This window comes from Pan troglodytes, chromosome 1, assembly GCF_028858775.2.
Source record: "Pan troglodytes isolate AG18354 chromosome 1, NHGRI_mPanTro3-v2.0_pri, whole genome shotgun sequence".
Classification (NCBI taxonomy): domain Eukaryota; kingdom Metazoa; phylum Chordata; class Mammalia; order Primates; family Hominidae; genus Pan; species Pan troglodytes.
The window spans coordinates 114,522,475-114,549,855 of NC_072398.2; the positions used below are offsets into that span (position 1 = coordinate 114,522,475).

Consider the following 27,381-nt stretch of genomic DNA (forward strand, 5'->3'; position numbering starts at 1 on the left):
AAGAAAGCCATTCTCTGAAACCTTTCTGGGGCTGGAGCACTTGTCAAGAGTAAACAGAAAAGGAATAAAGCTTGCCTCTTTTTTTGAAAAACCCAGCTGGACAATGGGCATATTCAATGGCCAAGGCCTCCTCTAATTGCTGGCTTGGGAAGAACTGGAGATAACTCAGCAATGGAGAGACAAGGAGGGCTCCTGGGGAACAACTTGGAGACCGAGGAATCTTGCTGAATGCCAGCAGGTTGTAGACACCAAGTGGTGGCTCTTTAGTTGCCATTACAGCCCTGAGGATTGAGTGCCGATCTATTTCATCTTGAGAAGTTAATATTATTTAATCACGGAAAGTAAAGGCTCCATGTAATTTCATTGGAGCAATCAATGAAAGCATGAGAAATGCCACGCCAGGTCATAACAGTAAATATCCCCAGCACCACATTCTGGCTAGCAGAGGTATCAATGGAGGTCTGTGGGTAGACACTCTCAAAAGGTTAGGAATGTGTACTTCTCTCCCTTCCCGAACAACTCTAACTCGTCTAAAGTGTGACCCATTAGCACCGTTAGCATCCACTAGTTGTGTAATCCTTTGGTTTGAGAATTTAGGGCAAGAACTCTGGCTATTATATTTTCTGCTTACATGCTGAAAAAGGCAGGGCTTCCCTTCATAGTTCAGAATGGTCAGTGGTACCTTCATAAAGTCCTTAACAACCAGTCCCAGATTAAGGTCCCTGTCAGCACAAGCCTTGTCCAGGTGACAGTTTATTTTCTATTGCCCTTCCATACGGAGAAGAACAATGTGAGCTGTCCCAGTGACCACTATATTATGCTACTTCTGATTGTGGTTGCACAGGCTGAATTAACCTCCCTGTGATTTAGAAGTGGAAGGGTCTGAATTTCATTATAGATACAACTTCCATGTTCTTCTCCTTGGCTGGGGCACAGGGATTTTCTTGGAGGGGTCTTGTCATTACTATGCAGATTGCTTTCCTATCATTTGATTGAAATTTCAGGAAGAAGGAAGGTCATTAATGTAACTTCTTCCTCAATTTCTCATTTTAGAAAATCTGGAAGCAGAGCCAGTATAATTCAGCGTTACTGAGCCCACTGAGCTCTCCAGGGAAGTATAAATTGAGCACAGAAGCTCTGAAATGGATTGTAACCACAACATCAGAGGTATTCTCAAAAGATCCATTCTCTTGGAAAAAAGTTTGCCAAGTGGAGCTGGATCCACAGCTGCCACTCAAGGCCTGTTTTCCGCAGAGTGCTGTTAAAGAGATTTTACCTGCTTCATAACCCATCCAGTTGTGTAAAGCAGAGGGTGTGAGGGCAGCCACTGCAGGGGTGAGTGCGTGGGTCATTCTATGGGTCTCTTCAGAAAGAGAGCTGCTGTTATATCAGACCTACAAGAAGCAAGGCATGTGTTTCCCAATGCACCACCCTGTCATTTTACCCCTAGAGCCCATTTGGCATCAGCCAACATAAGTAAGGCAAATCTGTTGAAGGCAAGAGACTTGTCAGGCCAAGTTCCCACCACAGGTTTTAGCTCATTGTAGCCTGAACTGGACATACTGTTATGATTGCACTTCATTCTCCTTACTTAACCAGGATATCAAGAGCGATATAAAGGACATTTACTGAAGTATCAAAATAGTATGAGATCAGAAAGAATCTAAATATCTAATAACAAAAGACTGATTAAACTACAGTACATCTATATCATGGGATACCACATATCCAGTAAAAAAAAAAAAAAAAAAAAAACATGGGCCGGGCGTGGTGGCTCACGCCTATAATCCCAGCACTTTGGGAGGTTGAGGCGGGCGGATCACTTGAGGTCGAGTTTGAGACCAGCCTGGCCAACATGGAGAAACCCTTTCTCTGCTAAAAATACAAAATTAGCTAGGCGTCGTGGTGCCCACCTGTAATCACAGCTACTCAGGAGGCTGAGGCAGGAGAATTGCTTGATCCTGGGAGGCGGTGGTTGCAGTGAGCCAAGATCATGCCATTGCACTCCAGCCTGGGCAACAAGCAAAACTCCGTCTCAAAAAAAAAAAAAAAAAGAAGAAGAAAAAAGAAAGAAAAAAGAAAGACAGGGATTAACATAAACCATATGAAATTACTTCAAAATATATTAAATGAAAAGGGTAAGGTGCAGAAACTATGTATCATGGGAACACTTTAGGTAAATACAAAATTATTTGTAAATGTACATATCTATATACTAGTATATAAATGTTATACATATAAATTTTATGCTAGACATTTTTTTTCCAGAATATTCAAGGAAGCGTCAAGAGTGGTTGCTTTTGGGGATATAGAGCTTCTTACTTTTACTTCTTTCTATATTTTTTATTGCTAAGTATATATTGTTCTTAATTTTACTTTCATAACAGCTTTCCAAAGTCTCTCCGACCATCCCTCAGAAGGCTTTCCAGCCTCTTCCTCTTGACTCCAGGGTACCTTCTATGGTTATGTAGGCTGCATTCTGAACGTAAGCTCCTAGCCCGTGGGACAGAATCCAGTCTGAAGCACGCTTGTCTAGCTGTGAACCCTGTCACTGTGCTGTATCCACTTAGAGGCACATCTTTTTTTAATTCCCCAAAATGCCACCATATGCGCTGGTGGCAGCTCTGCACAGCTCTTCATTCTACCTTTCCCTACCACCCACCCTTTATTTCTGCCACAGTTTGATTTGGTTCTTGCTTCTCACCTACCCTCTTCAGTTTACCTCTTCAGAACATCCCTCATATCCTGCCTTCCTACGCTTAGCCCAGGAATCAGTGAAACTCCAGGCCCATCCACTGCCATGCCCAGCCCAGGCCTGAAATCAAGCAGCCCTCCCAATTTACCCGAAGGGAAGCCATGCTGAGGTGCTCCTGTTGCCCCAACTTCTGTATGTGTACCTGCTGGTATTTATCACGCATAGTTTATGGACAGCAGCTCTAATTATCCACACAAAGGGCAGTGGGTATTGGCACATATCATTCAAAACAGCAGATGACCACAAAATTAGGGCTTCAGGAAGTTGTCCTTGGAAGGTCATTGGTGATTCTTTTTAATATAGATTTTGCCACCGTAGATTTACTCGAATTAAAATTAACTCATATTCTGTTTCGTATCTACTGAATGTAGTAGGACTGAAGTAAAAAAAATCTACCAGCAATTAAATTGACCAGAGATAAAAAAAAAAATGTGTTTGGGACAATCTGCCTAAAGGGGGCTATATTTAAAACCACATTTAGATTTTTCCTTTCTGTTTTAACATAGGAGCCTTTTCTCAATACTAATATTCAACCTAAGGCCAAAGTACACTTTCTTCAAACTTTTTTCTTATCTTTTATAAAAATCTTGTGTGAGTGCATATGCTATTAGTGAAATTGGTTTTACAAAGCACCCAAAACCTACTCTTATTTAGTTGTAGCCACTTGAATGTCTGTCAGCTTCAACTCACTTTCTTTGCTGCTCCAGTCTTTGAAGGGAAACATCACCAGCTTATTGATCTTTACATTGCTGGCACTAAATACCATTATTTTGGCTTGCTTCTTTGTCACAACTATAAACATAAATGAAACTTCACATTTTGACTGTTGACTTAAAGGCTTACGGTACCAGAAGGATAAAGGTTTCCAATATATTAATTATAATCACTAGGGGTGTGTGTGTGTGTGTGTGTGTGTGTGTATGTGTGTGTATTGGTGGGGGGGGGCTTGTTTTGTTTTGTTTTTCTTTTGAGATGGAGTTTCAAAAGGCTGCAGTGTAGTGGCGCAATCTCGGCTCACTGCAACCTCCACCTCCCGGGTTCAAGCGATTCTCCTGCCTCAGCCTCCTGAGTAACTGTGATTACAGGCATGCACCACCACGCCTGGCTAATTTTGTATTTTTAGTAGAGATAGGGTTTCTCCATGTTGGTCAGGCTGGTCTTGAACTCCCAACCTCAGGTGATCTGCCCATCTCGGCCTCCCGAAGTGTTGGGACTACAGGCATGAGCCACTGTGCCCAGCCGTATGTGTGTGTGTGTGTGTGTGTGTGTGTGTGTTTACTCATCTTTTGTAATGGTTATGCTTGACTTAGCATATTGGCACATTTTATCAGAGTAATATATATCCACAAAGCCATACTGCTCCTACATGTGAGAATTTAGTTTACGCATTTATGAATGGGTCTATCCGTATCCATTCATGAATGGACATCTTCTCTAAAAAGTATAAAATAGATTATTGTATTCTACAACTATGAGAGCATTAAGAAACAGTAAGTTTTCTTTCTTTCTGTTTTTCTTATTTTCATGGGGTCTCTACTGCCCTGCATGTGGCAGTCTGTATGCTACATGTGATCCCAGAATTTCTACCTAAGGAAGGAACAAGAAGTATCTACCTAGCCCACAAAAAGACATGACTCTAGCAGCAAACTGCAGCTTGTAGCTCCCAGATAAGTTTGTCAGGATGGAAATGTCAATTTGAGCCAGTGTGCTTTCTGTTTTTATAAGACAATTTAGGGAGGTGGAATGGTTGTCACAGCGTAGGAGTTGTTATCAAGAGTTTTAAATTCAATTGAGAAGGAACCAGGAGGTACATACATAAGCAAGGAATGAGAAAGGCATTTCATAATTTAGCAAGAAACTGACACTTCCCTCTTATCCTTTACTGCAAATATTTTTTCTTTTTCTTTTTTTTTGACAACTGTTATAGTTTTACTTTATTCTAGTTAACTTCTTTTTTTTTTAATTTTTTTAGTGTTTATTGATCATTCTTGGGTGTTTCTCAGAGAGGGGGATTTGGCAGGGTCATAGGACAATAGTGGAGGGAAGGTCAGCAGATAAACACGTGAACAAAGGTCTCTGGTTTTCCTAGGCAGAGGGCCCTGCCGCCTTCCGCAGTGTTTGCATCCCTGGGTACTTGAGATTAGGGAGTGGTGATGACTCTTAACGAGTATGCTGCTTTCAAGCATCTGTTTAACAAAGCACATCTTGCACCGCCCTTAATCCATTTAACCCTGAGTGGACACAGCACGTGTTTCAGAGAGCAGGGGGTTGGGGGTAAGGTTATAGATTAACAGCATCCCAAGGCAGAAGAATTTTTCTTAGTACAGAACAAAATGGAGTCTCCTATGTCTACTTCTTTCTACACAGACACAGTAACAATCTGATCTCTCTTTCTTTTCCCCACATTTCCCCCTTTTCTATTTGACAAAACCGCCATCGTCATCATGGCCCGTTCTCAATGAGCTGTTGGGTACACCCCCCAGACAGGGTGGCGGCTGGGCAGAGGGGCTCCTCACTTCCCAGACGGGGTGGCCAGGCAGAGGCGCCCCCCCACCTCCCAGACGGGGTGGTGGCTGGGCAGGGGCTGCCCCCCACCTCCCGGATGGGGTGGCTGACCGGGCGGGTCTTTTTTTTTTTTTGAGACAGTCTCTCTCTGTCACCCCGCCTGGAGTGCAGTGGCTCCATCTCAGCTCACTGAAACCTTTGCCTCCTGGGTTCAAGAGATTCTCCCACCTCAGTCTCCCGAGTAGCTGGGATTACAGGTGCCCACCACCATGCCCAACTAATTTTTGTATTTTTAGTAAAAACAGGGTTTCACCATATTGACTAGGCTGGTCTGGAACTCCTGACTTCAGGTGAAGTCCACCTGGCTTGGCCTCCCAAAATGCTGGGATTACAGGCGTGAGCCACCGCACCTGGCCTACTACAAAGATTTTTAAAAATCAGTGATGATAACTGTAATTGCTAACAGGTATGCCATGTAGAGATGACCAGAGTTGTTCTGTGATGAGAGGAGCCTTGTTTGTAACCAACTTATTGCTTCATGCCTGAGAGCAAAAGTGGCTTAGGTTTAGCTGGGGTTAGATCTAGGGACTGGCACTTACTAACTATGTGACTTTGGAAAAGAGGCCCACTTCGTTACCTACAAAATGGGGTTCATAATAGTGCCTATCTAGTAAGGTGACTGAATGGATTATGGCTAACAATACATGTGAAGGGTTTAGCACAGTGCCTAGCACATAGTAAGTGCCCAATAAAAGTTTATTTACTGTTTTGCTTAAGCATTTGAAAGCAGTTTACCTTGTTAAGTAGGCTAACCCATTTTGAATATTTTTCAACAAATGCTCTCTTCCCAAAACATATACAAGTAAACTACAATGAAGTCTGGGTGAAATTATTATAAATTCCATATTAGTGGTGACCTAAATAAATGAGGTGTCACTGTTTTCCACTATCTGTGTCAATACTTCCCTCCTTTTGTACAGATCATTGAGAGCTGAATTAGCCTAAATAGAATGTTAAAGTTGTAATGCCCAAGTGGACTTATTTAAGGAGTGATTATGGCTAGAAAGTGGTCTGTAAAAATAACTCTCGCCCTTACATCACATCACTTGCTTCCTGCGGCGCCTTGAAGTTGTCCTGACAAACAGGCCTGCCCTCCTGCAGACCCAGGATTCTATTCTGCCTCACACATCCCTAACACAACTGCCAGCTGAGTTCTAATTGCAGAATCTTCATTACCAGGGATGATTGAAACTATAAAAAGAACCCAGCTGAATTTTTCACATCCTGCTGGGTGAGCACAAGGACCAGCTCTCCTGTTCCTGCTCCCTCCCCCAGCAATTATCCTTGGTACATGTGTGGTCTAGCTTTCTGCAGGGAGCTCTGAGCAATTGATAGATGTTATCTTCCTTCTCCTCCAAACCTCCCTGCCCAGGAGGTGTGTTGATGACCGTGACAAATATGCCTGGTCTTCCTCCACAGCTGTGGAGACAGGAGGTTCATTTCTCAACCTTTCCTACCTAAGTATCTTGTCCAAAGTCACCTAGAAGTGACAGATCAGAGAGAGGTAAGAATCATTTCTCCTAGCCCCCTAGGCCTTTGTGACAACCTATTATACCCTATGTGAAAATTTGCCTTTTTTTGTTTTGTCCTTTCTTATTTCAGTGAGCATTTCTAAAGCACCTGCTGAGTGCTCAGTACTGCATTAATTGTAGTGAAAGGGGATATCCAGAAATAAGAGGCCACCAAGGAATTTAAAATCTAGTTGGAAGGCAAAAGGCAGGACTGTTCTTGGTTCTGTAGCTAATAACTTTAAGAATCAAGGAAAAAATGTATGCAAATTTTACATAAAATTTATGCAAAAAATAACTTTTCCTATCTGAAAGAGAGAGAAAAAGAGCACATGTATCTGTATATTTAGAAAGAAAAAGAAATGTCTGGAAGGAAGTGCATCAGAAAAGTTAATGGTAGCCATCTCTGAGACGCTGGGTAACAAAACGTTTGAGAAGGTGGTCTCTGAAGACACAATGACACAATCTAGGTTTAAATCCTAATTCTGCCACTCACCATTGCCTTGTGCATGTTACGTTTCACCTAAGTTTCAGTTTTCTTACCTATACAATGGGATGGTAATTTAGTATCTGCTAGGTTTGTTGTGAGGATTAAATAGGATAATATAGATAGAGCATTTAGCAGTGCCTGGCATTTAAATTCAAGTGCTCTAAAAATGTAACGGTTTCTAGTGATGAGATGTTGAAGGAGAGGCATAAGAGGGGAAGTCTTCGAGGAGGCATGACTTGAACTGGTCCCTGGTGAATGGTGAAGACTAGAATAGTCAGAGGGGAGAGCCAGGGGTATTCTGGGTTAGGGAAACATCTTGAAGGAAGAGACAGAAAGGAGCCTCGGCTGTTCTCAAAAAGAGAGAGGCCTGTACATGAACTAAGAAAAAGGTTGCATAAGGAAACACACAGTGGAGACAGAAAGTTTCGTTGCTTTCTCTTTTGCCCCAGCCCCTACGCATGCACAGCCTCTCCCATCATCAACATCCTGCATCAGATTGGTATATTTGTTAAAACTGATGAGCCTACCTAGGCACATCATTATCACGCAAAGCCTATAGTTTAAATCGAGGTTCACTCTTGGTGGTGTACATTCTGTGGGTTTGGACAAATGTCTAAGGACTTTTATCTAGAAGGTCTTGTTTTTTCAACTCCCTGATTCCCCTCCGCAAAAAGAGACGCAGCAATTAAGACAGCAAACAAAACCAATAAACAAAACCACCTGCAGATAACATCTTGAACAAAACCAGGTATCAAGGCACCTCCATAAACTCCAAAATATCAGAGGGTGAGGCCAAAGCCCCAAGTAAAATGACCTTATTGATGTCAACAACAAACTAGAAGGAAGCAGAGGAAAGACAAGAAACATATGACAGTTCCAAGAGCCAGGGAAATCAGAGATGACTAATAAATACTTGGCCTCAAAAAGAGGGGACTCCACTAAGGGGATAAACTGCACAGACCCAGCTGAGGCTGGGAGAGGTCGACTCAGGCTCTAAATGGTGGTTTGTAGTTGGCCAACTTCCCCTTCAGGGGGAGATTCAAAATAGAGAAAACTTTTTAAATGATTCTGCCCACCCCAACATTATTGAGAGGCAGAAAAATTGAGTTCTAGGCCAGTAGAGGGGTGGCATGTTCACTGTATGATTCTGGAAGCCTGCTGTGAGGAGGAGGGATGGACAGGAACAGAAAGGAATACCTCAGTGCCCTTTCTTTCTGCCTTCCCATCAAGACAGTACAACGCCTATGGAAAAAGAAAACAACAACAAAACCTCAACCAGTATCTAGGACAGAGCTATGAGGACTTAGATTATGGGGGCAGGGTCGCCTTATGAAGAGGAAACAACCAGCAATGATCAAACCCAGGCTCTGATCCGTTGACTCCCTTCATCCTCCTTACAATCAACAGGAATGACCCCAGTGAGAGGCTGAGATTAGGCTTCTCCCCTCTAAGTCAAATGTCCTGTCAAATAGCTGACACCTACATGGCAAAATGAAATTACAGTGAAAAATACCAGATAACTGAGGAATGCAACCACTAAAAGAAAGGTAATAAACTTCATCACTCCTACTAGATGGGATAGATGTTAAAAAATTAAAATAGGCCGGGCATGATGGCTCATACCTGTAATCCCAGCACTTTGGGAGGCCAAGGCAGGCGGATCACTTGAGGTCAGGAGTTTGAGACCAGCCTGGCCAACGTGGTGAAACCCCGTCTCTACCAAAAATATAAAAATCAGCCGGGCGTGGTGGCACATGCCTATAATCCCAGCTACTCAGGAGGCTGAGGCAGAAGAATCACTTGAACCTGGGAGGCAGAGGTTATAGTGAGCCAAGATTGTGCTCCTGCGCTCCAGCTCGGGCGACAGAGTGAGACTGTGTCTCAAAAATTAATTAATTAATTAATTAAAAATTAAAATAGGCATAACATATACTATCAAAGAGAGAGATTATCGTATATTATTTGTTGTTGTTGGCTTTTTTTGTTTGTTTGTTTTTGAGATGGAGTCTCGCTCTTGTTGCCCAGGCTGGAGTACAATGGCATGATCTCGGCTCACTGCAACATCTGCCTCCCAGGTTCAAGCGATTCTCCTGCCTCACCCACCCAAGTAGCTGAGATTACAGGTGCCTGCCACCATGACCAGCTAATTTTTGTATTTTTAGTAGAGACGGGGTTTTGCCATGTTGGCCAGGCTGGTCTCGAACTCCTGACCTCAGGTGATCCACCCACCTCGGCCTCCCAAAGTGCTGGGATTACAGGCATGAGCCACTGCACCCGGCCTGATCGAATATTGTTAACATGAAGTGAATACAATCATTTTTAAAAGAACCAAGCAAAAATACCAGGTAGAAAAAATATAACAGCTTAATTAAGGAAATTAAGTGAAGAGAGAAAAAGCAGAATAGATTCAGAAAAATTTGAATTTGTGAACACAAGATTCAGCTGAGGAACTTCACAAGGCACCAGGAAGAAAACAGTGAAAAAAAAAATTAGAATAAAAATATTAACATCCATGTAATAGAAGTCCCAGAAGGAAAGACAAAGGAATTGTGGTAGATTGCAAAACTATGCTCCTCAGTGAATCTCACCTCTTACAATGCATGATCAGTCCCATCTCACATTCATGCTGAACTTGATCATTTGCCTTATTTTGACCAGCGGGACATCAATAAATGTGATGCAAGCAAAAATGTGTTAAGTACATGTGCTTTGGGGTTGGGGTGGGATATGTGATCATGTAACTTACTTTAGCCAATGAAATATCAGTAAATTTGAAGCAAACAGGCTTAGTAAGCACTTGTGCCAAAAGCTGCTTTGACCATCTGAGGAAGCCTACTATAGCTTTCTTGAGGACAAAAGATCACATGGAGAGAGGGGCCTAGCCACTGCTGTCTAGATGAACCCAGCCCTCTGGATTCTCTTCAGCTGAAAGCAGCCACATGAGTATGGCCAGAGAAGAGCAGTGGAACCACCCAGCCAACTCACAGAACCACAAGAAATAACTGTTGTTCTTGCAAGCCACTAAGTTTTGGGTAATTTGTTATGTATTTAGCAATAGATGATTGATATGGGAGATAATATATGAGTAAAAAAGACCTAAAATTCCCACAATAAAAGATTTTAGATGAAATAAATATTTTAGATAGAAAGACTAACACAATACCAAAAGAACAAGAAAAAAAAAAAGGCAGAAAAAACCTCCCTTAGGATTTATAGTATAATTCCAAAAGGCAATTCTACAATCATGCAGAAAGAGAATATATGACTTACAAAGTAACACAAATACATTTGACATCATTTGTCTCAATTGTGACATGGGAATCAATATGTCAATGGAGTGTTATTTCCTTTTTTTTTTTTTTTGAGATGGAGTCTCCCTCTGTAGCTCAGGCCGGAGTGCAGTGGTGTGATCTCGGCTCACTGCAACCTCCGCTTCCCGGGTCCTGGTTCAAGCAATTCTCCTGCCTCAGCCTCTGGAGTAGCTGGTAGCTGGGATTACAAGCACGCACCACCATGCCCAGCTAGTTTTTGTATTTTTAGTAGAGATGGGGTTTCACCATGTTGGCCAGGCTGGTCTTAAACTCCTGACCTCGTGATCTGCCTGCCTTGGCCTCCCAAAGTGCTGGGATTACAGGCGTGAGTCACCACGCCTGGCATAATGGAGTGTTATTTTCAAGGAGTAAAAATAAAAGGACTTCTAACCTAGAACTAAACTTTCCCATTTAAATGTGAAGATTCAATAAAGATATTCTTGGGTAAACAAGGCTAAAGGAACTTTAACATGCAAGAGACATTCCAAAAAATACTCCTTGGCTAAAAACTAAAATTAACTCATCAACTCAAAAAGTTAAATACAATAAAGAAGAAAAACAAAACCAAAATTGTTTTCTTCAAAAAGATTTGTAAGATAGACAAACCTCTGGCAAGAGTAATGAGGGAGAAAAAGTAAGATACAAATAAATAAGATATAGAATAAAAATGGAAAATAACTAAAAATATAATAGATTTTAAACATAATGAAAGAATATTATGAGGAATTATATGCTAATAAATTTGATTACACAAATAAAATGGAGGCAGAACTTTCTCAAGCAAAATTATTGAGGCAAGAAGAAATAAAAAATTGGAATCAACTATAATCAATTAAAATAGTCATCAATAACTTTGTACCTAAATGTGCACACACACACACACACACACACACACACACCCCTCTTGCATGCACACCCACACACGCCTCAAGTAAATTTTACAAAACTTTCAAGGAATAGATACTCTCTCTCTTATCAAAGATGTTTCAGAAAAATTTAAAGGCCTGAAAGTTACCCAACTCATTTATATATAAACCGGGTTCCAAAATTGAAAGGACACAAAAAAGCATCCTGTATGCTAGCAACAGCCAGCTGAAAAATATAATATAAACAAAATACTATTTTCAATAGCCACAAAGTAATAACATATCTAAGAATTAACCTAAAAAAAGAACCTCATAGGGAAAATTTAAAAACTCTATTAAAGGACTTAAATGTTTATGCACAAATAAAAAGACATACCATGTTAATGAATGGGGAAAGTTCAAAATTATAAAGAGGTTATTTCTCCTCCAACTTAATTTGCCTACTGTAATTTTAATATTTTAAGATCTTAAACATATACATGGAATGAAAGTTTATAAATAGCTGGTAATCTTGAAAATAATGAGTTCATGACAAGAGGGAGAGATGACAAAAGAGAAATAGGGCAGAACTCACTGTGGCAGATATTAAGTATAGAACATAAAGCTGTAATAATAAATATATTGATATACTGGAGGAAAAAACACATGAAGGTGTACTGGAGACAAGGAGATCAGCTGAACTCTCAGATGATCACAAAAGTACAGGCAAGGAGTGATGAGTCTCAGCATTATCTTGGTAGACTAGCAGTGGGAGCAGCACAGCAGGGTCTGTGAGATATATTTTATCAAAAAGCCTTGAGGATTTCCCAACTGAATGGATATAGGAGTCAAGGAAAAAAAAAAAGATTGAGTTGTGCAATGGGAGATGAGTCTGACAAGATGGATTAAAGATAGACTGTGCGGGATCCTTTATAAGAAGTTAATCTTAGAAAGGTTAAGTGTTGGGGCACATAGGAAATGAATCAACAGAGAAAGAGGCCAATTAAGCTAATTGGAGAAACACCCATTAAACTGTTGCAATTGTCAGGTAGGGAATGATGAAGGATGGAACTAAAACTGTGGGAATTGGGATGGGAAGCGGAGAGGTTGAGATGAGAGATATTTAAAATGTTGAATCTAAATGACTTGGTATATTAGTTAAAGTGGATAGCAAAAGAGGAGAAGGGTTCAAGAAAGCTCTGAGTTTTCTAGCTTTCTTAGGAGGTAGGTGGCAGCAGCCTTAGTCAAGGAAATTCAGGGGTCACCATTTCAGCCAGAAGTCAACTTAACTTTGAATATCCAAGTTTGGATGCTTCCTACAAACGGGTAACCGGAAAGGAAGCTCTGGAACTTCAGAGAGAGGTTAGGCCTGCAGATATAGAATCGAGCATCTGACCAGAGTGTGGGAAAGTAATAGAAGCCATGGATATGGCCATATTTCACAGGAAATGAACATAGAAGAGGAAAGTCAGGTGGTCGAGTTCTCCAGGAGTCTGTGGTCCCAAGGCAGAATCCAGCACTGCCTTTGAGAGGCCCAGGGAATGCCAGGAAAAGTGAGAGCCACACTTGGCAACTGTCACATCACATCTGCTCTCTGTGGCATGGTTTCCTCACTGACTATCAGAATACATAAATATATGTAGCACATCAAACAGACAAATCCACTCTGCACAGATCTGCCTAAATATTTAGACAGAGCAAAGCAGTGACAGAAATGATTAAGAAATTGAAATTCCAGTCACTAAAGGTGATCAGTGAAACAGAGAACAACTCTCATTTCAACCTCTCGTCATCAGACCCATGGTTGACTTGTCACTTCCAGAATGAGCAAAGAATAGTTCAGCAAATGTGGGAGGCTTTGTAGATTTCTGATGGTGTGTGGGTTAGCCCTTAATTCTCCTTTGGTGAATTTTCTTCTTGTGGCATTCCACCATCAGAGGTTAGACTGGGGAAGTGAGCAAAGGGCAGGGGATAGGTGCAGTTAAAAGAATATTGAATTTGGCACCAGAAGATTGAGTTGAAGTCCCAGATCCACGGGTTACTACCGATGTGACATAGCCTCCCTGAACCTGTTCTTATCTGTAAAATAAGAATGTTAATTCCTGACCTGCCTACCTCCCAGTGCAGGTGAGAGTCGAGAGCTAATGTGTGCCAGTGGTTTTTGAACTGTGTTCTTCAGGGTTCTGGGCTTCCTCTCTGAGACCATAGGTGCCACAGCTACAAGGGGGAATGAGCTTAAGTGGTATAACCAGAGGCAGTGCTTTAGCTCCCCCATGCCTGGCTATCCCAAAGCAGCCCGACTTTTATCTGTATCTGCTGCTAAAAATACAGAGGGCAAACTCACTGCCCTGAATTAATGTTGGATGAAAAAGAACATGTGGCTGAGCGTGGCTCACGCCTATAATCCTAGCACTTTGAGAGGCTCAGGTGGGCGGATCACTTGAGGCCAGGAGTTCGAGATCAGCCTGGCAAACATGGTGAAACACTGTCTCTACTAAAAATACAAGAATTAGCTGGGCGTGGTGGCATGCACCGGTAATACTAGCTACTCAGGACGCTGAGGCAGGAGAATTGCTTGAACCTGGGAGGCAGAGGTTGCAGTGAGCCGAGATCATGCCACTGTACTCCAGCCTGGGTGACAGCGCGAGACTGTGTCTCAAAAAAAAAAAAAAAAAAAAAGAAAGAAAGAAAAACAACAAGTATCTGAAATGAGCTTTTTGGATTATCTGTGAACTGCAATTTCTGGTATCCTCTCTTCATCATCAGATAATTAAGAATTCATTGTATGTGATTTTTTATTATAATAAGTTGGCTCCTAGTACTATCCTAAATTACATCTCCTATAAGACCACAGATTTACTTATTGTGATTACATCTATGGACCGGGTGCTGAGTTGCCAGGTGAAGACTGCTACCATCCTCTACTACTCCTGATTTAATTGCAATGCCCCATCCTGCAGCCCAGCAGAACTGCTGTGAAGATGCAATGTCCCAGCTGTTCTCTACTGCAGAGACACCATTCAGGAGACTGAATCCCTGCTCAGCACAGAGTTCCTGGGGAAAAACTCAATTTCCCTCAAAGTTTTAACACAGGCTGGGCGCGGTGGCTCACGCCTGTAATCCCACCACTTTGGGAGGCTGAGGCAGGCGGATTGCCTGAGCTCAGGAGTTTGCCACCAGCCTGAGCAACACGGTGAAACCGCGTCTCTACTAAAATACAAAAAAAAAAAAAATTGCCAGGCGTGGCGGCGTGCGCCTGTAGTCCCAGCTACTCGGGAGGCTGAGGCAGGAGAATTGCTTAAACCCGGGAGGCGGAGGTTGAAGTGAGCCGAGATTGCGCCACTGCACTCCAGCCTGGGCGACAGAGTGAGACTCCGACTCAAAAAAAAAATTTTTTTTAGCACATTATTTCACACCATTAGACCAAGCTCTATCACAAAAGAAGGTGCCAGGGACGAGAAGCAGAGCTTAGGTTTTCTGCAGGCAGATCATTAATGACTTTACTCTGGTGTGTCTTAACAGGGTTCCCAGGAGCTCAGGATCTGAATGGTCTGTAGCAAAGTAATGTGAAATGGGTTGACAAAGGAAAGAATCAGCTCTGCTCTAGTTTTACAAAGAGTGGCATAAATCCTGATCAAAATAGTGACCACAGGAGCTGGAGATAATTAATTATTATTTGTATATAAGAATATCATATGTTACTCACGAGTCCCTCCTTTATAGCAATAACACCCAATAAATGGTAGTCAGAAATAAAGGGAGTATTTACTTTAGGAAAGCTCTTAAATTCTCAATTATCTTAACCTCTGAAGACTGCAGGGCTTTCAATCCGCATCTCTCCAGGCAGTAGCTTTTGTAGTCAACCCACTGTTTCCAAGGTCTGTTTCTACCTTCTCAGGGATGCATCACACAGGGTTTGTCTCTCCTCAAGTGTTGCTTTCTCTAATGCCACCTGGTCATCCAGCCAGGACATGGGAGGAAGTATGGCAGATTTCATCATTTCTTTCAACCAGGGAAAAGGGAGGATTGGAATAGTGTTTCCTAAAGTTGTGTTCAAGGCCTTGGTAGTTTCTGGATATTATTCTTTTGTCAGATGAGTAGATTGCAAACATTTTCTCCCATTCTGTAGGTTGGCTGTTCACTCTGATGGTAGTTTCTTTTGCTGTACAGAAGCTCTTTAGTTTAATTAGATCCCATTTGTTAATTTTGGCTTTTGTTGCCATTGCTTTTGGTGTTTTAGGCATGAAGTGCTTGCCCATGCCTATGTCCTGAATGGTATTGCCTAGGTTTTCTTCTAGGGTTTTCATGGTTTTAGGTCTAACATTTAAGTCTTTAATCCATCGTGAATTAATTTTTGTATAAGGTGTAAGGAAGGGATCCAGTTTCAGCTTTCTACATATGGCTAGCCAGTTTTCCCAGCACCATTTATTAAATAGGGAATCATTTCTCCATTTCTTGTTATAGTTTCTAGCATTATAGGAAAATGAGAAAAGTTTTGGGTCTTGAAGTATGGTGAACAACAACACCCTATGTAGGAACTAAAGGGAAATTCCAGAATCCTTCCTTCATTTGCCCCAAGTTGGAGTAGGAAAGAGGAACACTGCCCTGTTGGCAGCTAGGAGAGCCATAGGATCCCAGCTCCCATCAGCTTGCATCATGGAGGTCTGGAGTGAGGACCATGTAAACTGAACGGCCGGGCCCAAAGTACAGAGTCCATACTGTCAGACCTCATTTGGAGATTTCTAGAACCTTACCAGGAGCTCCACTTGCTTCTTCAGAGAATTTAAGAACACAAGAATTACCACATGAGCTCAAAACATGATCCATCCAGCCTAGAAGTTGCTTTATCATGAAAATTCCAGAGATGTGTTATGGCAGGACATGCTGCCCCCAAAGCCTCAAACCCCAGATGTCTTTAGCTATTGAGAGTATTTCTAAGAGCAAAGTCTCCATAATTTGGAAGAACGCTTCTATAGCATAGGCTGAGGAGAAAAACAGAAACTGGGAAGAAAACTAGTTAGTTGTGGAAAATCTATTTGTACAAAGACCTGTGATAGGTTCTTTTACAATAAGCATCTTTAAGACTTTCAATAACCCTATGAATTGGGTAATATTACTGCCTATTTTCCAAATGAGGAAACAGAGAATTAGAAAGGCCAAGCCCTGTGCCGAAAACCACATCACTAATAAGAGGTAGACTGAGATTTTCTTCAGCCTTTGCATTCAATTAACTAATTGCTAAATCCTAGGGGTTCTGCCTCTTAAATAAGTCTCAAGTCAGTCTCCTCTTTGCCAGTTTTATTACCATGAGCCTGCTTCAAGTCTTCACTGTTTTGTTTTGACCATTGCAATGACCACTTAACTGGCCTTCCTACATGTGTCACTACCCCCGCTTTCCCCTTCCCTCCCCACCCCACTCCACCCACCACAGCATCCTTCACTCTAGCCATGTTTTGCCCATACCACTCACTACAGACTGTCTTAATAAAGTCTTTTTTCTTCCTTTAAGTCCCAACTTATGGCATCACCCCCTCTGAGAAGCCCACCCTGATATCTCAGGCACACTTAGAAGCTCCTCCCCAGTGCAATACCTTGCGCGTGGGTCCTTCACAGCAGTGGTTGCATTGTAGCAGAATTGGCCCTTTAAGTGTCTATATCTCGCCAGACTATGAGTCTTTTACAGACAGACACCAAGTCTCTTTTCATCCATTTATCCCCTGCACTTACACTGTCTTGCCTACAGTAGGCACTCAAGAACTTGTTGAATAAAATGAATGAATGGAATGAGTGAAATTTTTAAATACTTATCGAATCAAAGAAATGAGTAAATGAAATTTTAAACAAGTTATCTCTGACTCAAAAGCTAAACTAATAAAAGAATCTTGAATCATTACTAGAATGTTAGATTTCTCTTGTAAACACAAAAGGAACTAGAAAAATAATTACAGAGTAAACTTGATATGTAAAATTTGAATTTCAAACAGATGAAGTAATATTATTACTCACTTCAGCTACAAAAGGTACACATGGACCCATAATACATTATATTTATGTAACACTTCATAGTCTTCAAAGGATGTTTATATACTCTATTTCATTTGAATCTAACAGCAATCCAGTAGGGTAAAGCAGAGGAGGTATTTATTAACCCAGTTTTTCAGATGAGGAAACTAAGGATCAGGGAGGTTAAAGTGACATACCCAAAGTCACACAGAGGCAGAAATAGAAAAGATCCTGGCCGGGCACAGTGGCTCACGCCTGTAATCCCAGCACTTTTGGAGGCCTAGGCAGGCGGATCACGAGGTCAGGAGATCGAGACCACCCTGGCTAACACGGTGAAACCGCATCTTTACTGAAAATTAGCCTGGTGTGGTGGTGGGCGCCTGTAGCCCCAGCTACTCGGGAGGCTGAGGCAGGAGAATGGCGTGAACCCGGGAGACGGAGCTTGCAGTGAGCCGAGATCGCACCACTGCACTCCAGCCTGGGTGATAGAGCGAGACTCCGTCTCAAAAAATAAAATAAAATGATAAATAAATAAATAAATAAATAATAGAAATAGAACAGATCCCAAGAATTCTAAGTGCAAGTTCATCAGTCTTGTCTACCAGGTGACCTCTGATAGCAGGCTTTGATCATTCCATTGACAGTGAAAAGGTGCAATGATTATCATTCTCACGAACTTCGAAAATCCCCTCCTGACTACAGGCAAAAGGGTCCCAGGCATCTTAAGAGGCCAAAAGACTGAGGGCAGGCAACTCCTTCAGAGTCAAGACTCCATTCCGTTTGACAAGTCTCAATCTTCCTAGCAGACAGCTGACACTATGATTGATTCGGCTGCTCCATTGTATCAAGCTCTAGGTTCCTTTCTGAAGGTTGTGGCCAGAAAGGATAGGTGGGGCAAAGTCAAGGCATGGGAGGAGGGCAGAGAGGTAGTGAGGGGAAATAGAGGCAGGCAGACCTGGGTTCAAAATCTAGTTCCACCTCCTTCCTTTTCCAGATGGATATCCAATTGCTCTAGCACCAGTTGTTGAAAACACTTTTCTTTCTCCATTGGATTGCTATAGAGCCTTTGTTGAAAATCATTTGACTGTATGTATAAATGGTCTGTTCTAAGGCACTCTATTCTGTTTCAATGATTTATTTGTTTCTCCTGATGCCATAGAGTCTTGATAGTGTAGCTTTATAATAAGTCTTGAAGCCAGGTAGTTTAAGTCCTTTAACTTTGTTCTCTTCAGCATTTCCGTAGGCATCCTAGGTTCTTTGCATATAAATGTGAGAGTCAGTTGACAATTTCTACAAAAAACTCTAGTGAATCTATAGATCAATATGTGGAGAAGTGATATCTTAACAATATTGAGTCTTCCAATCCATAAACATGGTATATCTATCTACTTATGTAGGTCTTTAAAATTTTCTCTTAGCAATGTTTTACACTTTACAGTGTAGAGATCTTGCACATCTTTTGTTAGATGTATTCCTAGGTATTATATGTTTTTGCTGTTATTGAAAACAGAATTATAGGTTTTATTTTTTTACTTTTCAATTATAATAACAGCAAATGTGAATTTACCTTGGAGTTAATACAGCTTAAGCTCCAGAGTTCTCCTTTGCAAAGGCCCTTTGCAAAACCTTCTGAGGTAGCCTAGCAGTTTTATAATCATAATTTTATATTATTTTTATTAAGTAGGGCCCTCCAAAATTGTACACCATCCAGATCACACAATACTTAGATTCCTCCCCTGCCTGCTAGTAATGTTCTTGTCTCTCTGAGAGCCTCAGTCTTCTTATATCTAAAATTGGAATAAGCTTTATCTATCTCCCCAGCTTATTTTTTCTAATGTGGTAAAACACACACACACAACAAAATTCGGTGTTTTTTTTTTTTTATACTTTAAGTTTTAGGGTACATGTGCACAATGTGCAGGTTAGTTACATATGTATACACGTGCCCTGTTGGTGTGCTGCACCCAGTGACTCGTCATTTAACATTAGTTATATCTCCTAATGCTATCCCTCCCCTCTCCCCCCACCCCACAACAGGCCCCGGTGTGTGATGTTCCCCTTCCTGTGTCCATGTGTTCTCATTGTTCAATTCCCACCTATGAGTGAGAACATGCAGTGTTTGGTTTTTTGTCCTTGCGATAGTTTGCTGAGAATGATGGTTTCCAGCTTCATCCATGTCCCTACAAAGGACATGAACTCATCCTTTTTTATGGCTGCATAGTATTCCATGTGTATATGTGCCACATTTTCTTAATCCAGTCTATCATTGTTGGACATTTGGGTTGGTTCCAAGTCTTTGCTATTGTGAATAGTGCCGCAATAAACATACGTATCTTTATAGCAGCATGATTTGTAATCCTTTGGGTATATAACCAGTAATGGGATGGCAGGGTCAAATGGTATTTCTAGTTCTAGATCCCTGAGGAATCACCACACTGACTTCCACATGGTTGAACTAGTTTACAGTTCCACCAACAGTGTAAAAGTGTTCCTATTTCTCCACATCCTCTCCAGCACCTGTTGTTTCCTGACTTTTTAATGATTGCCATTCTAACTGGTGTGAGATGGTACCTCATTGTGGTTTTGATTTGCATTTCTCTGATGGCCAGTGATGATGAGCATTTTTTCATGTGTCTTTTGGCTGCATAAATGTCTTCTTTTGAGAAGTGTCTGTTCATATCCTTTGCCCACTTTTTGATGGGGTTGTTTGTTTTTTCTTATAAATTTGTTTAAGTTCTTTGCAGATTCTGGATATTAGCCCTTTGTCAGATGAGTAGATTGCAAAAATTTTCTCCCATTCTGTAGGTTGCCTGTTCACTCTGACGGTAGTTTCTTTTGCTGTGCAGAAGCTCTTTAGTTTAATGAGATCCCATTTGTCAATTTTGGCTTTTGTTGCCATTGCTTTTGGTGTTTTAGACATGAAGTCTTTGCCCGTGCCTATGTCCTGAATGGTATTGCCTAGGTTTTCTTCTAGGGTTTTTATGGTTTTAGGTCTAACATTTAAGTCTTTAATCCATCTTGAATTAATTTTTGTATAAGGTGTAAGGAAGGGATCCAGTTTCAGCTTTCTACATATGGCTAGCCAGTTTTCCCAGCATGGTTTATTAAATAGGGAATCCTTTCCCCATTTCTTGTTTTTGTCAGATTTGTCAAAGATCAGATGGTTGTAGATATGTGGCATTATTTCTGAGGGCTCTGTTCTGTTCCATTGGTCTATATCTCTGTTTTGGTACCAGTACCATGTTGTTTTGGTTACTGTAGCCTTGTAGTATAGTTTGAAGTCAGGTAGCATGATGCCTCCAGCTTTATTCTTTTGGCTTAGCATTGACTTGGCAATGTGGGCTCTTTTTTGGTTCCATATAAACTTCAAAGTAGTTTTTTCCAATTCTGTGAAGAAAGTCATTGGTAGCTTGATGGGGATGGCATTGAATCTATAAATTATCTTGAGCAGTATGGCCATTTTCGCAATATTGATTCTTCCTACCCATGAGCATGGAATGTTCTTCCATTTGTTTGTATCCTCTTTTATTTCATTGAGCAGTGGTTTGTAGTTCTCCTTGAAGAGGTCCTTCACATCCCTTGTAAGTTGGATTCCTAAGTATTTTATTCTCTTTGAAGTAATTGTGAATGGGAGTTCACTCATGATTTGGCTGTCTGTCTGTTAATGGTGTATAAGAATGCCTGTGATTTTTGCACATAGATTTTGTATTGTGAGACTTTGCTGAAGTTGCCTATCAGCTTTAGGAGATTTTGGGCTGAGACGATGGGGTTTTCTAGATATACAATCATGTCATCTGCAAACAGGGACAATTTGGCTTCCTCTTTTCCTAATTGAATACCCTTTATTTCCTTCTCCTGCCTGATTGCCCTGGCCAGAACTTCCAACACTATGTTGAATAGGAGTGGTGAGAGAGGGTATCCATGTTTTGTGCCAGTTGTCAAAGGGAATGCTTAATAATTAAGAGCTTACCAACCAAAAAAAGTCCAGGACCAGATGGATTCACAGCCGAATTATACCAGAGGTACAAGGAGGAGCTGATACCATTCCTTCTGAAACTATTCCAATCAATAGAAAAAGAGAGAATCCTCCCTAACTCATTCTATGAGGCCAATGCCTGGCAGAGACACAACAAAAAAAGAATTTTAGACCAATATCCCTGATGAACGTCGATGCAAAAATCCTCAATAAAATACTGGCAAACCAAATCCAGCAGCACGTCAAAAAGCTTATCCACCAAGATCAAGTGGGCTTCATCCCTGGGATGCAAGGCTGGTTCAACATACGCAAATCAATAAATATAATCCAGCATATAAACAGAACCAATGACAAAAACCATATGATTATCTCAATAGATGCAGAAAAGGCCTTTGACAAAATTCAACAACCCTTCATGCTAAAAACTCTCAGTAAATTAGGTATTGATGGGACGTATCTCAAAACAATAAGAGCTATTTATGACAAACCCACAGCCAATAGCATACTGAATGGGCAAAATTCACTGCTTTAACCATTTTAAAGAGTACACTTCAGTGACATTAAGCACACAATGTTGTGTAACCATTACCTCTATCTGGAATTCTAAGTGCAAGTTCATCAGTCTTGTCTACCAGGTGACCTCTGATAGCAGGCTTTGATCATTCCATTGACAGTGAAAAGGTACAACGATTATCATTCTCAGGAACTTCTAAAATCCCCTCCTGACTACAGACAAAAGGGTCCTAGGCATCTTAAGAGGCCAAAAGATTTTAACCTTTTTGAATGGTTAAAATGGCTGGCCTTTTCAAATGGTTTTAACCATTTTAAAGAGTACAATTCAGTCATATTAAGCGTGCAATGTTTTGCAACCATTACTTCCATCTAGTTCCAGGACTTTTTCATTACGCTAAAAGGAAATCCTATAACTATTAAGCAGACACTACCCATTCTCCCTTGCAACAACTAATGTGCTCTATTCATGGGTTTGCCTTTTCTAGATATTTCATATGAATGGAATCATACAATATGTGGCTTTTTGTGTCTGGCTTCTTTTATTAGCGTAATATTTTCAAGATTCATCCATGTTGTAGTATGTATAAATCATTTCTTTTTATGACTGAGTAATATTCTGTTGCAGTATACCACACTTTGTTTAACCATTCATCTGTTGACGTACATTTTGGCTGTTTCCATCTTTTGGCTATTGTGAATACTGTTGCTATGAACATTGTGTGCAAGTTTTTGTTTGGGCACCTGTTTCCAATTCTTTTGCGTGTATACCCAGGAATGGAATTGCTGGGTCATATGGTAATTCTATGTTTAACTTATTGAGGAAACACCAAACTGTTTTTCCTCCTAGAGTTATTTTGAGGATCAAATGAGCCAACACATTTATAAAGCTTTTAGTATAGTGCCTGGCACATAGCAGGAACTCAATAAATCATTACTCAAAGATATAATTCAAATTATACACAAGTTATCAGCAATAGAGTACATCTGCTGTAAAATGTGTCATATGTTGGAGGGAACAATTAGTCCCTGCTCCTGATTTTTTGTGTGAAGTGACCTCCATTAGAATAACATTCCAAGCCTCTTGCTCCATCCCCTTTCTCATTCCTTCCAGAAAAAGAGGAATGATTTACCATCTGGAAGACCAAAGTAGGCCTGTTCTTGTCAGTCCATTTTACTGTTCCCTTGGGATCTACATGCCTGTAGGGAGCATGTATTTCAATCTCCTCTGTAATTCTGTGCCGTAGAGTTCTAAGGGGCATGCCCCTATATTGGAGGTCTGAGGCTGTTTCACTCAAAGATTGGCATGGCAGATGTAGTAGGCAAATTTAATCTCAGGGCACAGTACTGGCAAGTATACTCGCTAATGGAGCCAAACCACCTTCTCTAAGCACCTTCATGAGTAATAAAGATTATATTTTTGATTTACAGCTGCCTGACCCCTGTGTATCTTACACAATTGGTTCTGTCAATGAGAAGAAAGGGATATTGTATATTGCTTCCCTCCAAAAAAAAAAACAAAACCCTGATATACCCAGGTAAATTAACAAGGCTGCTTCAATCCCCAAGTTCTTCTACTTCGAATCTAAGTAGGTTAAAAAACAAACTTTAAATTGAGATCAAATATAACGAGTGACTGTCTTTTTCAGAGAGTTTTTTATTCTTTGATCTTGGAAAAGTTAAAATTAAAATAGAAAGGCATTGGGCTATTCTGTGGTATTATTATAGTAAACCTTGATATAGAAAATGCTTTGCAAGCAATTCTCCATTGTGGAGAGCCTTTATTTCAATGTCCTTATATTCTTAAATTACCAACTTTGAGGTGGCATTTGTTTTCATTTTTGCACTTAGTAGAGCATAATATCACATTCACTCTTTTTTTCTCCTGGGGTGAATGCAGAATTGATAAGTAGCGAATGTCTTCTTTTAATTCAATTCAATAAACATTTATTGAGCACCTGCTATGTGCTAGGCACTGTGCCAGGCATTCTGGGGGAGACCAAAATGTGTATCCTTCAGTTTCATATGCAAACAGCTTTTAGTCTAGTGGCAAATGAAAAAAATGATACCTACGTAAGTATGAGGCAAATTTTAGCTGATTTGGCTTTAAATGGGTTTCAGCCATTTGGTTTGGATGATTAAAATCTAATACATCTCTACAAAGGAAATTGGATTCAGAATTTTTATTTCATTACTATTCCCATGCTAGTTATCCTCCCTTCTGTCAGACTAAATTTCTCTCTTCCTTTGGAAAATGACATGTTTTCTACAGTTGCAAACGTATTCCAACCTATTCAACTAGTTAATTAGCTTATTTTATCTTTATGAACTAATCCTTTAAGCAGCTTAATTGAGTAATTTTTTGCTGCTATTATATTTTTCAGACAGGTAATAGGCAACATCAGGCTAGTGAATGAACAAATTAATGGATAAATAGAATTCCAGACTGAAACTCAGAAAACTCGAATTTTAGTTTTATCCCAAATATATCCTTTAGAAATTCCTTTCCCCAAAGTTACTTCTCAGGGTTCGGGATCACACTGTCTAAATTTATGTGTTTGTTAGGTGGATCAAAAGGTGTGGAAAACAACAACATCTAGAGTATTTATGTCCAGGAAAACCTAAGTATGAACATATTTCCATAGATGGATACATTGATCCATTCAAGGCCCAAATGAAAGGTGGCTGTAGCAAAATTATTTAAATGGGGCTATGAAGCCAGGCTGCTCAGCCTTGAATCCTGACTCTTTACCCTGCTAGCTGTGTGACCTTGGACAAGTGAGGTGACTCGGTTTCCTCATCTGTAAAATGAGGATAAATCGTATTGTCTGCTTCGCAGATTTGTTTTGGGGAATAAAAGTGAGTTAATATTTGCAAAGTACTTAGACCAGTCCCTGGCACATGGTAAAAACTCTGGAACTTCAGTTGAAACGCAGTCATGAGTTTGGGATACAGAAAGAGGGCTAAAAAATAGTGCCCCCAAAGGACATAAGAAGGTAGAATAAGGTAGAATGAAGTGAAACAAAAGAATGGGCCAAATGAAGAGAAAGTTGTAAAAGAACACAAGGCAAGTGTTTGGCTCAGAGATAGATAGTGACTCCATTGCAGCGTATAGAAAGAAAGGACCCAAACCTTTTTGTTTCTTGTTCTATATGACCCTGTACAACTCACTTGACCTCCTTGTCCTCTAATTCCTCCCCTACAAAAAAGATGACAGGCAGTAGAAAGTAGTGGTTAAATACCAGCATCACCATTGACTAGCTGTGTGACCTTGGGCAAGTTACTTAACCTTTCTGGGCCTTAATTTCAACTGTTCCATGAGAATATTAATAGTTCCTAACATTGGGGCTCAGAAAATGATGCCCCAATCATGGTGCTTTGGCATGCTGAGTACTTTGAACTAAAGGAGATTGGAAGCCTCAGAAGCAGCCTCAGAACCAAGGTTTCTCCAACCTTCTCCTGCCCCACAGTCTCTTGCCCCTCTTTCTTCCCCAAAGTGTCATAGAAACCAGAATTCCTCCTCCCCAACGCAAATCATAGAAACTGGAACACCTCTACCCCCAGAGAAAACTGTAAAACCTAGATATTTCTCTAACTTTCCCCTGCCTTTCTGTGTAGGAGCTGGTCATAAAGAAATTCTCTGACTTACTGTGTCTGATTGTAGGTTATAAGACCCTCATTCCAGAGTGGTACTGCCCTGCGTCTGGGAAGAAGGAAGGCCACACAGAGAGACCAAGAAGAATCCTAACAGACAGGGCTTGCTTGGTTTCCCCCTCAGTCTCTCAGCGTTAGATCAGACCTCTTTGGTCCTACCACGTTTCTACATGGCTGTCCATTCTTCATCGAATCTAAGAATAACAATGGATAGTTTTCCCTGGGTCTTTGGGTCTTCATTTCTGAAGGCTTCCTGTATCAGGTAAGACTTTGATTAAAGAAATCTGTTCTGTTTTTCTCTTGTTAACCTGTGTTTTGTTATAGAAGTATCAGGCATCACCCTTATGATGGGTGAGGAAAGGTATCAAACAAACACTCAAGAGGTCTCAGGATATCAGTTTGCATGTAAAAGCATTTTATACACTTCAGAGGCCTCCACCCTACAAATATTAGAGCTTATTACGACCTTCAAATTTATTTACTGTTTTCCATTTAGATAGTGATGTGGCCTAAACATTTTCCTTCTGTCTTCATCCAACTGATTTTTAAAACAAATTGAGAATCTCGGTCAGTAGTGAGATTTCATAGCTTCTATCTCTCCTCTCTGTGGGCTGACTTCCTAGCTAATTCTCTCCCTCTGGATAGCTGTAAAAGCAAGAACTACTGCCAGGACAGCTCTTATCAAAATATTTTAGCACTTCTGCATCTGGTCCTGGCCATAAAATAGAAGTGAAGAAACACTTATGTAAAGCTTTCAGAGCTGTGAAGGAAAAAGAAAGCTCTTATATTATTGGCTCTGGTTCATATATCTCCAGGACAGCAAGGAAAAAATAACTAAGATTTAAACCAAAAAGGCATTCAGTGAAAGAAACTTAAAGACATGACATGAGCACCAGCAACTAAGATAAACAAGACAGCAAAAAAGAGTCAATGTTGTTGAGTGAATTATCTTTCCCCTGAGCTCTGTTCAGCTCTGTGTACCCAGTAAACTAATGAGCTGGGCCAGTGGGAGAACTCAATATGCTAACAAATCAGCTTCCAAGCAATTGTTCCCACCCTTGTCCGATTGCTGTGCTGGCAGCTCATGTCCATACCAGTGGATCCCTGGGTCCCGAAACCTCTTCCTCCTCTGCAGTCAAGTTCTTTCTGTCCTAGCACTTCTCATGATCAAATAGGAAATGGATAACACAGACAGCATTCATTTAATATTTACTGGGCATCTACCATGCTCCAGGCACTGAGCTAGGATCTGGGGTATGCAGATAAACAAGACAAAAGCCTTGCATTCAAAGAGTTCTCTTAAGTAATGGGAAAGACAATAGCAGTAAGATGTGGCAAGAACTAAGGAGGTGGGATGCCCTGAACACACACTTAAGGGAGTTACTGTTCTCTCCGAAGGAGGTGGGAAAGACAAAAGCCTTAACGTGGCATTTCTTATATATCAACTGTCTTATAATCCTCATGACATCTCTTATGAAAGGGATATGATTTGTATCACTTTATAGATTAGGAAACTGAGGCTCAATGTAATTAAGTCACTTACTCCACTTAACAAGACGCTGAATCTAATTCTTACTCCAAAGCCTCTGCTCTTTCCAGTAACCTTATTTTGTTGACATGACAGGATGATAATGCTGGTGGGATTCAAAGGGAAGGGGAAAGGGTGGGTAGGAAAACTAGGTGAAATTGTGAGTAATTTCATGGCAGAGAGGGAAGGTAACTGAAAGAAACAGGGAGGAGTGAAGAGAGAGATTACATGAAGAA

General features: G+C 40.8%; 1 long non-coding RNA gene across 1 annotated transcript; it reads left to right on the forward strand.

Moving 5' to 3' along the window:
• On the forward strand, positions 1–25,840 carry LOC107973987 (uncharacterized). The gene is made up of 3 exons (XR_001716540.2): positions 1–238; positions 1,054–1,167; positions 25,628–25,840. It is a non-coding gene; the product is annotated as an uncharacterized LOC107973987 (long non-coding RNA).
• The last annotated feature ends 1,541 nt before the right edge of the window (positions 25,841–27,381 follow it).